Source organism: Sinohyriopsis cumingii, chromosome 1 (genome assembly GCF_028554795.1).
Source record: "Sinohyriopsis cumingii isolate HCF-2022 chromosome 1, ASM2855479v2, whole genome shotgun sequence".
Lineage (NCBI taxonomy): Eukaryota > Metazoa > Mollusca > Bivalvia > Unionida > Unionidae > Sinohyriopsis > Sinohyriopsis cumingii.
The window spans coordinates 24381086-24396167 of record NC_142961.1 but is presented as its reverse complement, the minus strand read 5'-3'; the positions used below and the strand labels follow the sequence as shown (position 1 = coordinate 24396167).

Sequence of the window (15082 nt, the reverse complement as noted above, 5' to 3'; positions counted from 1 at the left end):
AATTGACCCCTGACAACCCCATGGAAGGACGAAAACTAGCTTTAGTGCCTTACAAACGATGGATGGAATACCATCGGTGGCAAGAACAACGCACCCCGCATTTCCCTCCAAATCCCAATTTGAGCGAGATGTCCCAGTTACAACACGAATTGCAGTCCTTGATGGATCGCCAAGATTTGTCCGAAACAGAAAAATCGCAAAAGTACGGTCAACTCTTGCAACGACTGCAACTCTTTCACCAGAAAGCTTTAGACGAAACAGCTCTACCCACTCTGAAAGATTTTAAGACCTTGATGAAAAGTCCAGCACCATCACCAGTACCAGTACCAGTACCAGTACCACCAGTACCAGTGACCAAGACAGAAAAAGGAAAAGAAGAAGAAGAAGAAGGGTTTCAAACTCCACCAGAAAAAGTACGCAAGTTAACAACACCACCTACCTCCAGAATTGGATGGATTAAAAAGATGATGGCCACCCCTTCTTCGTCACAAGAGAAAAAGAAAGTGAAGACAGAAGTGAAGACAGAAGTGAAACAAGAATCGATATCCCCCGCTCAGACATCCTCCTCCTCTTCAACACCTCTTGCCGGCCGCACGCGCAAAGCATTGCAATCCAAGAAAGTACCCCAAGAGAAAAAGAGTAGCATCCTCCAAGAGTGGGTGTCTTATTAACACAAAAAATAAAAATGGAAAAAGTCTTAGCCAGCATTTACTACGATCCCTCCCATCCTGCAGGTTACGCAGGAGTTCAAAAATTGTATCGTGCTGCCAAAACGCGACTGAAAAGTCTCCGTTTACCTCAAGTGCAACGATGGTTACAAGAACAAGCTACCTACACTTTGCACAAACCCATTCGACGCAAGTTTGCCAGAAGTCGCACCCGAGTGGAAAGCATCGATCATCAATGGCAAGCCGATTTAGCCGATGTCTCTCATTTGGCCAGCTACAATCGTGGCTACAAATATTTGTTTTGTGTCATCGACGTCTTTTCCAAATTTGCTTGGGTCGTACCCTTGACTTCCAAATCGAGCAGCGAGTTAGTGCGAGCCCTGCAACGAGTGTTGAAACAAACCGGTCGTCACCCTCTTCGATGGCAAACGGACAAAGGTACCGAATTTCTGAACCAAGCTTTCCAAAACGAATTAAAGAAACGTGACATTCATTTTTTTACCACCGAGAATCCCGAAACCAAAGCCAGCATCGTGGAACGTTTTCAACGCACTTTGAAAAAAACGCATGTGGAAATATTTTACGCATCACCACACTCTGAAGTACATCGACATCTTACCGCACCTGGTGCAAGCGTACAACCAATCTTACCATCGAAGCATTGGACGTGCCCCGCAAGACGTGACTCCCGACAACGAAGTGTTGGTGTTTGAGCGCCTGTTAGGTACGTCCCCGACGAGGGCTGTCCCCAAGAAAAGTGGAGAGTTGGCCGTAGGAGATTGGGTGCGCATTGGCAAAACCAAACGCTCTTTCGACAAAGGTTACTTACCTAACTGGACGACCGAATTGTTTCGCGTCACTGGACGAGTGCATGGCCGTCATCCTGCCGTCTATAAATTGGAAGACATGAACGGAGAAGTGCTCAAAGGAACGTTTTATTTGCCCGAGTTACAACGTGTCACCAAAAAAGAAGACGACGTGTACGACATCGAAAGCATTCTCGAACGCAGAACCCGTAAAGTGGGCAAACGACGTGTCAAAGAAGTCAAAGTACGTTGGAAAGGATATCCACCCAGTTTTGATTCTTGGATCGACGCTTCGCAAGTCATCGACTATAAAAAGAAGTGACCATCATGCCCTTTCACACAGCAGACGCAGCTACGTCGACCACTCCTCCTTCACCTAGTTCTTCTGTGCAAGATTTACAAAAACAACCCTTGTGGGTGTGGTGTGGAGAACGTGTGCCTAAAACGCAAATCGTCTTTTTCTGCCAAATCTTCATGGTGCATTGTGTCATCGGGGCAGCCATTGCCAATTTGAGTTTGCAACAAGGAGACAAACAATTGTGGACCATTTTATTGAGCAGTTGCATCGGTTACCTTGCTTGCTAATCCCTCCCTGAAATTCACCTCGAACGGGAACCCCGGGAACCTTGTGTCCAGTGCCAGTGCCAGTCACCACTTCAATCACAACCAGAACTCCATTTTAGACGGAGACACGCCTCTGACGTCCACTAACCCCTCGGACAGCCACAGAACTCTGGAATTATGAGTCACCAAAACCAATTTTACTTAACCTTACCCAGTGACAGTTCCATGGAGGTGTTTCCCAACAACACGTTGTGCTGTTACACGGCCAAATTACCTCAGGCCATCCAGTTAGATCACGAAGCCCATTGGGAAGTGGCTTTAGTAGAAATGATTCACCCGACCCAAGTCCTCAATGTCCTTCCCAATCAAAATTTTTTTGATGTGGAAGTTCATGACGAGCAAATGCAACAGTGGATGGATAGCAATGTCAAATATGACAAGAAAACCCGTACACAAAAGTACACCACCTATCACTTGTTCATTCCCCCAGGCTATTATTTTAGTGGTCAACATTTGGTCAGCACCATAACCTCCAGGTTTAATGTCGTGTTTCTGAAAGCTTTGGAGCATGTCAACAAAAATGTCACCATGGAGTACCACAAAGCAGCTCGTCGCTTCTTGATGAAATTTGAACGGAGTAAAATCATGTCCATTTGATTTTGTCCTGAATTGTTTGACATGTTGGGCGGAGACATGGACATGAGAAAGGCCATGATCAAGAAAAACGAATTACCCATCGTTTACGACAACGAGTCTTTTAGCAAGTTATTTCGTGCCCCGGTAGAACTGAACCAAGGACTGAATTTGATGTTCGTGTATTCCGATGTGGTGGAGTACAACGTGGTGGGACACACCTCCGTGCCGTTACTGCGTGTCATTCCTTTCAAAGTAGATTCTGCCACGGGCGCTGACGAGGAAGGTGGAAACACTTACCACGTCCACCGCGAATTTGTACATCCTCACTATTTGCCGGTCAGCAAGTCGTATTTGGACACGGTCAACATTGCTATAAAAGGAGATCTGGGACAAAATATTCCATTCACCAAAGGAAAAGTCACGGTGAAACTCCATTTTCGAAAACGGTTCTCTCACGACTCGTAAGTAAGTCATGTATCCAGTGTACCGAGGGGTTGCTCGACAGCGAGGACACGGCTTAGGAGATATGTTAAAATCGGCCTTTCGTTCGGTGGCCCCGGTGTTGAAACCGATGGTGACACGCGGATTGCACGCCTTGAAAGATGCGGCATTGACGCAAGGCAAAGAATTTCTCCAAAATGTCATCATCGACAAACAAAACCCTAAAGAAGCCTTCATGAGGGCAGGCAAAAATGTCTTGCTGCAAACGGGCAAAGACATTTTAGGCCAACGAGAAACACCTATAAATGCCCTGCACGCTACCGAGTCAGGCATTCAGCAAGGACAAGGCAGAAAGAGACGACGAAGAAAACACCCTTTCACCAGACTTCAAGCGAGAAAGGCCAAGAAAAGAAGAACCGTTCGAGACTTAGACGTTTTCGATTATTGAGAAAAGAGACAAAAAATGATGCACCGAGAATCTTGCGCTTGTTCCAAGACGGAACTAGACCTGTTTGCCATGCGCCCCACGATGATGACGATGCAAGAATCCCAATGGGTGGAATTTCACCCCGTCTCCTCACTGACCGATTCCGCTCCCATCGAGTTTGAAATCAAAGGACAGCCCGAAGATTACATCGATCTGAATAGCAGTTACTTGTACCTGAAAGTCAAAATTCTAGATAAGACTGGAGGTCCTATAGACGACGAAGCAGTAGCTCCCGTCAACAATTTCATGCATTCCTTGTTCAGTGGAGCGGACTTGTACTTGAATAACAAACTGGTCAGTAGCAGCATGGATACTTACCCTTATCGTGCCTACCTGGAAAATCTCTTGACGTACGGAATAGATGCCAAGAACACTCATCTCAATGCCTGTGTAGTATGGGAAGCTGACGAACCTACCAAGTTTGAAATATTGGAAACTGATGAAAAGAAAGACAACAATGATGGATTTGTAGAACGAAGAAAGAGAATCACGGGAGTCGACACAAGTTTAGAACTGATGGATCGTTTGCATTTGGACATGTGGTTGCAAGAAAAGTATTTGCTGAGCGTGGTGGATGTCCGCCTGAGACTGAATCGTAGCAGTGCCGCTTTCCATTTGATGGCTGATAGTGACGGTTACAAAACCAAAATCCAAGAAACCAGACTCTACGTACGCCGTGTGGAAGTGTTACCTAAAGTGGGAAACGACATCAGTCAGACGTTAAGCAGAACGACCGCCAAGTATCCCATACGACGCGTGGAAGTGAAAACCTTCACCATTCCCAAGGGACAGCGATCCATGATCGAAGATCATCTGTTCCAAGGACAGTTACCCAAACGTTTGATCGTTGGTATCGTCGAGAATACAGCCTTCAACGGAGCTGCCGAAAAAAATCCTTTCTACTTTCAACACTTTGGCGCGTCCAAAATCGAAGTCAGTCGCGATGGCAAAACCTTGTGTACCCGACCGTTTGAACCTGACTTTGCCAAGAAGAATTACTTGAGATCGTACTTGTCCTTGTACGAAGCCACTGGACAGTTAGGAACCAATACCAGTCACGGTATTACGTACGAGGATTATGCAGGAGGCTATGCTTTGTGGGCTTTCGATTTCACTCCAGACCAAGGCAGCGACGAGGGACATTTCCACCCTATAAAATCCGGTCAGATTCGTGTGGAAATTCAGTTTAAAGACCGAGACCCTGATGAAACGGTGAACGTCATCCTGTATGCAGAATTCGATAATACGATAAAAATCAACAGTTTGAGAGAAGTTATTCTAGATTACTAGAAACCATGGAAGATTGTTGTCCCTCTTTACCTAGTGGAGAAACTTTGGACATGAAATGTTGGATTATTGTTAAAAAATGTTAGAGTTGTTGTTGTTTAGTGTTAAGTGATTTTTGAATAAATAATGTTGTGTTTTGAAAAAATTGTTTGATGTTATATTGTTGGATTATTGTTAAAAATGTTAGAGTTGTTGTTTAGTGTTAAGTGAATTTTGAATAAAAAATGTTGTGTTTTGAAAAAAGTGCCTTTGTGGTTTGTTTAGCTATAAGAATGTTGGATTGATGCTCTTTCATTTCTTACTATCCCTCTCATGACACTCACTAAACGTTGCGACTCAAAAACCGTGTGGGGGATGTTTTCCTTCACGTCCGCGCTTTGACTTTAAGAACCGGGGTTGTTTCCAGTCTAACCATCCATTGTCGACTCATCCTCCTACGAAGATGTGCTCCAAACTAGCTAAACTCAACGAAGCCTACGTGAATTTGCATAGGGTCAGACACAGTCTGATACCGAAGCCAGAAGAAATAGAGAATGTGAGAATGTTAAAAATCACTGAAGACCTGATAGAAGAGCTCTTCAGAGAAGAAATGAACAGGGAAAAAGAAGAATGGACAGAGAAGTACAGACTTCAGAGACAGCAGCAACAACAACAACAGCAGCAGCAACCTGAAGCTGACAGAGGCTTTGTCGATTGTCGTATCGACACCAAAGAGTTCTTCTTCTCTTTTCGAAGAAGCAGACCTATCGCCAGAAAGTCTATCCTCAGAGGACATCGCATTCTTAGAAACTAAAAAAGAATGCCATAGCAAACAAAAAAACAGCCCTTTTCATGGCTACCCAATACTCTAGAAAAGAAATAACAATCCATTTGCCAATGTGTGTAGGTAGAGTAGTGTGAAAATAAACACTAACTCTTTTTTAAAAAAATGTGAGGGTATGTGTTTGTGTGTTTGTGTTTGTAAGTGGTTAAGTAAGTTGGTATGGATAGTAGATTAAAATGATGTCTTTTTTTTGGTGTTTGAGGTGTAAATTTTGGGTTAGATTGGATTGCTTTGCGTATGTGGATAGTCTATTGAAGTGATTTATAAAAAATTTTAAAATAGTGATGGGTAGCATAAAAAAGTGAGTGAGTGTTTCTTTTAGGTCCGCGCGTTGTTGTTTTTTGGTTATGATCTAGGTAAGATCAATTTTATGTTTTGGGGGATGTTTTCCATCACGTCCGCGCTTTCACTATAAATTGAAACTCGCTGGGCAGTCTAGCTACCCTTGTTGATTGATCAACACAAGAATGAATAGCAGAATAAGCAAACTTCTTGAACTCCAGATACATCTGGAATATGTCAGGCGCCTGTTAAATGAACTGGCCGCGGAGGCTATAGTAGAAGAGGAAAGAATGAAGGACGAAGAGGAGGAGAGAAGACAGAGGGAAGAGGAGGAAAAGAAGCTAGAAGAGAGGATGTCGTACAATATTCCCGAGACAGAGGATTGGGGTGTTGAAGCGAATCATCCTCCCTCTGCGCTCCCCAGAAGAAAGGTGAAAGGAGACTGGGGAAGAAGATGCGTGTGTGGCGCCAGGCCAGGAAGGTGCAACCATTAGATAGGTGCATCTGGAGTTCAAAAAAAAAAAAGCCCTTTTAAGGGCTACCCAATACTCTAGAAAAGAAATAACTATCGATTTGCCAATGTGTGTGTGTGTGTGTGTAGGTAGAGTAGTGTGATTATAAACACTAACTCTTTTTTCATAGTGCGAGGGTATGTGTTTGTGTGTTTGTGTTTGTAACTGCTCACGTACGATTGTGTGGATAGTAGATTATGGATTTTATTTATTGTTTCTTAGCGTATGTGGAGAGTATAGTTTGGGTTTTGTAACCGCTCACGTACGATTGTGTGGATAGTAGATTATGGATTTTGTTTATTGTTTCTTAGCGTATGTGGAGAGTATAGTTTGGGTTTTGTAACCGCTCACGTACGATTGTGTGGATAGTAGATTATGGATTTTGTTTATTGTTTCTTAGCGTATGTGGAGAGTATAGTTTGGGTTTTATTATATGAAATGAGAAAAGTAGGGGGATGTTTTCCTTCACGTCCGCGCGTTGCTGTTTCTTTGGTCATTATCTAGGTAAGATCAATTTTATGTTTAAGGGGATGTTTTCCATCACGTCCGCGCTTTCACTATAAGAACCCACAGTATTCGTCGTTCAAACCATTCTACAAAGAAAATGGCTTCGAACCAAATGGACAAGATGCAAACATTGCAAGACATTTTAGACAATTTAGGAATGATGGAGCGGATGTTAATAAGACTCGTTGAAGACCACTATTCCTATAGTCCCCATCGTGTAAAGATGGAAATTAATAACTTGAGAAAGGTAAAGGACAAGATAAGTGGTGTAATGAAAGAGATAAAGGAGGAGAAGGAGGATGAAGAGGAAAGGATAAGGATGAGAGCATGGAATGAAAAAATTGAAAAAGAAGAAGAAAATGAAAAGAGGAAGAAAGAAGAGGAGGAAGAGAAGAAGAAAGAAGAGGAGGAGAAAAAAAAGAAAGAAAAGAAGAGAAAGAGTGTTGGAGATAAAATAAGAAGTTGGTGGAGAAAAAGAAGAAATTAGAAGCAGAAGAAGAAGAAAACCCAAAGGCCCTTTTCAGGGCCAGCCATATTTCTCGAAAAGAGATAGCCTTTCCATTGCCTACCCTTTTTTAAATTTAAATTTAAATTTAAATTTAAAAAAGCTTTTTTTTAAAAAAAAATCCCATATTCAATTCCCCTTGTCCCTAGACAAACCCAAACTCTATTCCCATGTTCAATTCCCCTTGTCTCTAGACAAGCCCAAACTCTATGTTAAATTCCCATTGTCCCTAGAGTGGCCCAGGGGTGTTTTTAATGCTAAGTCCCATTGTCCCTAGGGTGGCCCCATTCACTACTCCTGTATTCACAACTTCTAATTTTGATAATGCCAAACACACTGGTTGGCACCACCTTTTAAAGTAAAGGAGGTACACAAATAGTTTCATCGTTTTGAGAAAATTGCTGAAAATTCGAAATGGCCGAGAGTATTGGAAAGAGTACTTAATGGCAAAGCAAGTCTGCACTTCACTCTCATTAGTTTAAAGTTATGATTATGATCTGGTCAAGGAATATATCTTGAAGGGTTAGGAGATGGGTGTGTGTGATTTGGATTTTTAACGTAGCTTTTAGCATTTTTTCAGTCATATCGCTACGATGTCTGCAGTGTGGCAGTTTATAGTGATGTCTAGCACTGTGGCATCATGCTGCAGACACGTAGCATGATGTCCCACCCAGTCACATTATCCTGACACCAGGCCAATCAGTCCTAACACTGACCTCTTAATGCTGAGCTCCAAGCGAGGCAGCTGTTAGTGCCATTTTGCAAGTCTTTGGTACGACTCGGCCGGGGTTGGAACCCACGACCTCCAGCTTCCGAGGCGGAAGCTCTAACCACTAGGCCACCGGAGCGGAGGTTATGAGATGGTGCCCATGGCCTATCGTCAAAGGTTTATAAATTTTATAGAAGGAACTACCCAGACTGGTCTTGACCTTACATGGGAAAAAGAACGATTGTTTAATAGAGAGTGTACAGGCAAGAAGGTTAACAAAGATTACGATAACCTTAGACAAATTGTTTTGATTGATGAGTTTAAGAATTGTATCCATAGTGACGTCAGAACTACCCTGATGCGAAAAAGGTTGAAACCTTATAGAAGGCAGCTAGTACAGCCAATGACTATTCTTTGACTCACAAGGTTCCATATCTCGATAAATCTTCCTCAGCAGTTTTTTTTTTTTTTTTGCCAAAATGTCATTCAGTCTCACGTGGGTACTTCCAAGTCTAATGCAATTATTAAGAATCAAATTTCTAATAAGACAGATAAAAAGTCCTATATCTTCCCAAGTGCATTTATTGGTACATTATTTGTAACTGCTATACATAGGTTGAAATGTAGACAACACAATAATAACAGCTGTTCCGAGTGCTCTTGTTTCTAAGAGGTCGTGGTTACAGTCATGAATTGAAATATATTGACTGGTCTAGCAAACCCATCTGATATTTTTATTATTATTGAGAATTATGAACCCTTCATGTTGAATGATTCAGCGTTACTTGTTGGTGATAATGCCCGGTCTATTCCTATTAAGATATTAAGAGACGCAGTTGCTTCTCTGGATCTTTTATTGTCAAATAAGCTGCCTTTCTCTAGTGAAAGTATTCTCATTCAGGGTGTAGAGTACAGATTTGTTAAAGTTCATCTCCATTGTGTTAATTTCTCATCAGACTTTGTTGCAAGACAATTGATCATAGGAGTGGTAACCTCTGTGCCCATTGAGGGTGTTCAGTTAATACTAGGTAATGACCCAACTAGAGATAAGGTAGTGGTTAATCCAGTTGTAACTGACAGGCCTTGTATGGATCAAAGGATTGATCCTATTAAAGATGAAATCCCAAATTTATATATAGCTTGTGCATTTACTTGAGCTATAGCAAAGAAAGCTCTTGAGAATGATGCTGATCAGGATGTTATTCCTTTAGCTGACACCTCTACATGTCAGTCTTTTAAGTAGGTCACTTTTGCTCCCATTTTTGATCAATCAAAAGTATTAATCACAGCGATACCCTTTTGGTTACTCATTCTCTTAATTATAATCGGGGTGATAAAAGAAAATCACTAGCTGTGTCACACAAACAAGATCCTGAGATCGCCTGTTTGCTTCAGTGGGCTATTAGTGAAACTGATGCCACACAAGTACCAACTTATTTTGTGACAAATGGGGTCCCTATGAGGAAATGGATTCCACCCGAGGTACCCACTGATGACTAGTGGTCAGTAAGCTACGAAATTGTTGTTCCCAATTCATATCAACAGGAAACTCAGTCTAGCCCATGAAACTCTTTTGTCTGGTGATTTAGGAGTCAGTAAGATTTATCACATGATCTTAAATCATTTTTATTGGCTGAAAATTAAATGTACACTTTCTAAATATTGTAGATCTTGTCCTATTTGTCAAATGGTAGGAAAACCCAATCAGATGATACATAAGGCTCATCTGCAACCTATTCATGCATTTGAAGAGCCATTTGGTAGAAAAAAAGGTAGGTTGTGTCAACCCTTTACCCAAGACCTTGTTAGGCAGTCAATACTTGTTGAGAATTATGTGTGTCCACATGATTTCCAGAAGCAACTCCTTTGAGGAATATAAAAACCAAGACAACAGTTAAAGCTTTGGTAAAGTTTTTCACACTTACATCTGTCAAATCTGATCAAGGGTAAAATCTTATGTCTGGAATTTTCCAGCAAGTCATGCACGAATTGGGCATACGAGAAGCTTAAATTTTCTGCCAATAACTATGAGCAACAAGCAGATTTGGAAAGATTTAATCAGATTTTAAAGAGTATGACTAGGTCATATTGCATTGAAACACGTGAAGATTGGGACAAGAGTGTTCACTTGTTATTGTTTGCCATCAGTTCAAGAGTCTTTAGGGGTATAGTATTTCTAAATTAGTCTATTGACCACTGAAGATATTATATCAGCAACTTCTTTCAAGTGAAGATTTTGACTATGTCTGATTTTAAATACAGATTGTCAGAGGCTTATGGTATAGCAAGAACTAATCTTCTGTCTCTTCAGTCAAAAATGAAACTGGGGTATGACAAACATATAGGAGTTTTCAGCCAGGTGATAAAGTTTTGGTTCTATTACCCATTCTTGAAAATCCTCTTCAGGCCAAGTATGTTGGTCCTTATGCTATTGAAATCAAAGTGAGTGACTTAAATTACATTATGAATAGTCCTGGGAGGAGAAAACAGAATCAAATTTGCCACATGAACATGTTAATAGAGTAGGTTGTGTTAAATATAATTAATTTGTATTGAATGTTAGTTTTTTTCCATCATTATATGTTATGTATAATTGTATTTTTGACTTACCTTGTAATAATTCAAGTTCACCATGTTCCTGACTAGAGACATTGGTGACGTTTTAATTTTGGTAAACGAATAATACATAGCTAATATTTACTCAATGAGTGTATTTGGGTCTGGATTATGGTTACTGGAATTCCCCAATAAAAATACCCCGTCTATCTGATGTTTACAACTTGGGAGTGATCTTGAATATAAAATTCCATCAAATCATAGAATTTTCAGAAAATGCAAATTGTTACCTCAGTCAAGTAGAGGTTTTGCAATTTGTTTATATTGAAATTACTAAGAACTCGATGCAGCATCATTTGTATTTTTGTGTTCGGTATTTTGATTTGAGTGAAATTATGCAAATTAATTTTGGAAATACAATGTGTTCTTTAATAATATTCTTGGAGAGAAACATTAACTTGGAATTACAGTGAATTCAGACAGAAATTTTGGATTATATTATTGTGATTAATTAGAAGACTGTTAGTACATCATCACTCTTCAGGCTACTGGTACATTAGTACATTCAAGACTATAGGCATATTAATGCCTTCAGCACTGGATCTTATTTCGAACATCAATGGAATTTAATTAGAATTATATTCATTATGACTGGTGATAGAACTTTTTGGTTTATTTGGGATTAATTCACAATACTTAAAGTTCTTTTTAAATTTTCACTTCACATTTTAAGGAAATAAATTAGTTGTTGAATTTGACAAAACTTGTTGATTTTCACTCTTTACTGTTACTTAATTTAAGGCCACAGAGTTATAATAGTTGACAAATAGAAATATAAATGTGATGCTTACATCAATGACATCATAATCTACAATGACACCTGGAAAGACCATTTGGGAGCCATCCTTAAGTTCTTCAATCAGCTCTGTGATGCAAATTTGATAATCAATTTAAATAAAAGTGAATATTATTGCGCATGCGTTACCTTTTTTTAGGATATGTTGTGGGATATGGTCAAATAAAACCTACAGAAGTTAAGGTCAAGGCTATTTCTGATTCCCTGTGTCTATCAGTAATAATGGATGCTATTTTTGGGTGTGGCTGGATATTATCGGAAATTTTGCTATAATTTTTCCATAACTGCTGAATCCCTGACCAATTTGTTAAGTAAGAAGACCAAGTTTGACTGGTCTGACAAATGTCAGTTTGCTTTTGATTAGTTAAGGCCATACTCAAGAGGGCATTGGTTCTTTCCAGATTTCATTAATTTTAAAATCATTTAAAATATCAGTAGTCTAGTTATTTTACATTATTTTTTAAACTGTTTTAAAGTGAGGCTAATCAGTCCTTCAACATTGAAGAACCTAGTATAGTTTAAGAAATCTTAAGTATTTATCGAACAATGGTTATAAATTTAATTGAAATTTAAATTAAAATTTTCTACAAAGGAACACATTTCCTCAATATATTTCATTCTCTGTTCTACCCAATCTCAATATACTAAAATATATCCCCATTATCATTGTTCCAGCAAGATTTCTTCTGGATCAGTGGTATATTTCACTGTTAACACCCCACCCCAAAATCCCTTAGCATCTGCTGGTAAACATTATTTAGGATTATACTGGACTTGTCTGTGTGAGTATGGTGAGATCATGAAATCACTTTTCTGCCAGCATCAGCGTTGTCTAGAAGAGTGAAGCTTTGTGTTAAAATGTTACATATCTTTCCATTTGGGATAGTATTACTACAGGCTTAAACTTTATGCTGTGATATGCAAGAAGTCCTGTCTTACCTGACTCACATAACTTTACAAAACACTTGTAGCATCATGCTGAATATATAAGGATTTTCATTAAGTGTTTGAAAATCACGTATCTCCTACATCTGTGGCTGCATTCAACAGCTGTCCTGTTTAACTGGCATTGTATTGTTCAAGATGTTTTAAGGGGAAGATTTAAGGACAGCTATTATATTTTTGGTTAAATTTATATAAAAAAGCCAAAAGTGTGACAATTTTAAGAAAGTACTAACTAAAAATGTTACAAATCCAGCAACTATTCATCTGTAATAAACACACCAAGTCTGAAGGCCTTATTTAAGACTGGGTCAAAAGTGGATAATAAAACTCGTGCTGAGAGCTTGTTTGCAAATTTTCTGGCAGAGCACAATTCACCATTCCTAACAGATGATCATTTTAATAATCTGGTCAAAGAAAAATTTCCAGACTCAGAGACTGCACACAAAAACTTCAAGCCAGTGCAGAAAAACAACATATCCCTCAGGTCCTTGTCTCCACCTGGGACGAAAAAGCTGAAAATATGTGAAGGAGTCAAGTTGGCTGATGAATCATATGATCATGGGAATAAATAAAATTTGAACATTCTAGTCCATGTGTATTATCAGATTTCAGCGTATTTCTAACAGATTCCTTGGTATTCCAACATGCAAAATAGGTACAAATGAAATGATCTTCAGATCCCTGAACCAGATTTTTATGGAATCTGTTTAAATTTTCATTTTTATTTTTCTATAGTTTGGAAAATCTGCATCAGATAACTACTGAAAGCCTGTTCAGTGTGAAGCATAAAAAACACAGTGAATGTCAGGGCTATTTCTTTTAAACATACATGATACTTGAAGAAGGCAGTTTTTAAAAATATATATGCCAGAGTACTTTGATTTTACCGAGTTCATATTAAAATGATAAGAAAATTCTAAAATGTATCTATGGGTGAGTACCCTACTTTAAAAGCACCTTCCCTCGGTCCCATGTATGTTCTAATGGAACAGCTTTCATCAGTTCTTGCTGTCATTGAAGAAATAACTTGAATACTTATCTTTCTTCAAGGCAGTTGAAGTGAATCAACAAAAGTCCCAAAATGGAAGGATCGAACAGATTTTGAGAAGAACCCAATTAAATGTTTTCAATACTTTTATATGACAATTAGCTAGACGGTATTTGAGAAAAAGTTGGGGAAAAATATTTTGAATGGTAGCTTTGGAAGTCACACTAAAACTATGAACATAAGTAAATTAGTGGAGCATATCTTAAGAAATACTACTATTAAGTTTAATAGAAACTGGATGAGCAGTTTGGGAGAGAACTCGAATATAGCTAATACTGATGTATAGATCAAAGACAGACAGATGGATACAAAGCCACTCCACATGGCCTTCAGCAAGACAAGTTCAAACAAATTCAAATAATAATGAATTGTGTAGTTACACAAAAAGTTGCACTGAGTACAGATGAAAGCAATATGTGGAGAAAAAAATATGCATCTTGATAACACAGAACCTATCATAATATTTTGATAATACAGACCCTATCATAATATTTTGATAATACTGACCCTATCATAATATGTTGATAATACAGACCCTATCATAATACGTTGATAATATAGACCCTGTCATAATATTTTGATAATACTGACCCTATCATACTATGTTGATAATACATATCATAATATGTTGATAATACTGACCCTATCATAATATCTTGATAATACAGACCCTATCATAATATGCTGATAATACAGACCCTATCAAAATATGTTGATAATACAGACCCTATCATATGTTGATAATATAGACCCTATCATAATATTTTGATAATACAGACCCTGTCATAATATGTTGATAATACTGACCCTATCATAATATGTTGATAATACAGACCCTATCATAATATTTTCAGAGAACATTCACTACCTGGAAAACTCAGACCTCCCATGCAAAAAATATGTGCCAACCATGTATTGTGGCTTTTAAAAATAAAAATGCTAAAATGTGTCTGCTTGCAGAGATGGAAGGCAGATGAGAGTTCTCACCTTCGAGAGGGACTGGACACAAATATAGTCATCTGTATGTTACTACTTAAGTGGAAATGCATGCTCTTTGTATTATGATCGGTGAGTATTATCGATGAAATATTTGCTACTCCGTTACTTGATTTCTACTTCAAATAAATTATGTGATCATAAAATGTTAGGAGCAGAGGTGAGAGGTTGAGGGGGTTATATCCCCTAACCCTTGCCTCCTAAAATATGTGAAGAAGCTTCAAATCTCACATGAGATATGGGTTAGGGTTAGTACAGACCAATGAATGGATGCATCTTGAGAAAAAATGTGCTCTGGCAAATCCAGTGAAGCTGATTAACCCAAGTCATTACACAGCTGCTGTGTTACCTGAGAAGGTATTATTGCACTGCTGATATAGGTCCTGCTATTTGGGATGAAAAAGGTCTCACAAACAGAAGCTAGTGAATTTATTAGACTTTGACAGGTACCATA

At 39.0% G+C, this 15082-nt stretch overlaps 1 long non-coding RNA gene across 3 annotated transcripts in view; it reads left to right on the top strand.

Annotated features, from left to right (window-relative positions):
* LOC149806560 (uncharacterized) overlaps positions 1-15082 on the top strand; it is a 152943-nt gene that overhangs the window by 34686 nt on the left and 103175 nt on the right. For 2 of the 3 annotated variants that reach the window (XR_016420558.1, XR_016420559.1), the window contains exon 1: positions 10506-14700. This is a non-coding gene — a long non-coding RNA (uncharacterized LOC149806560). Of the gene's footprint in view, positions 1-10505; positions 14701-15082 lie in introns of those variants that run through there. The other variant, XR_016420560.1, reaches the window with a different exon arrangement.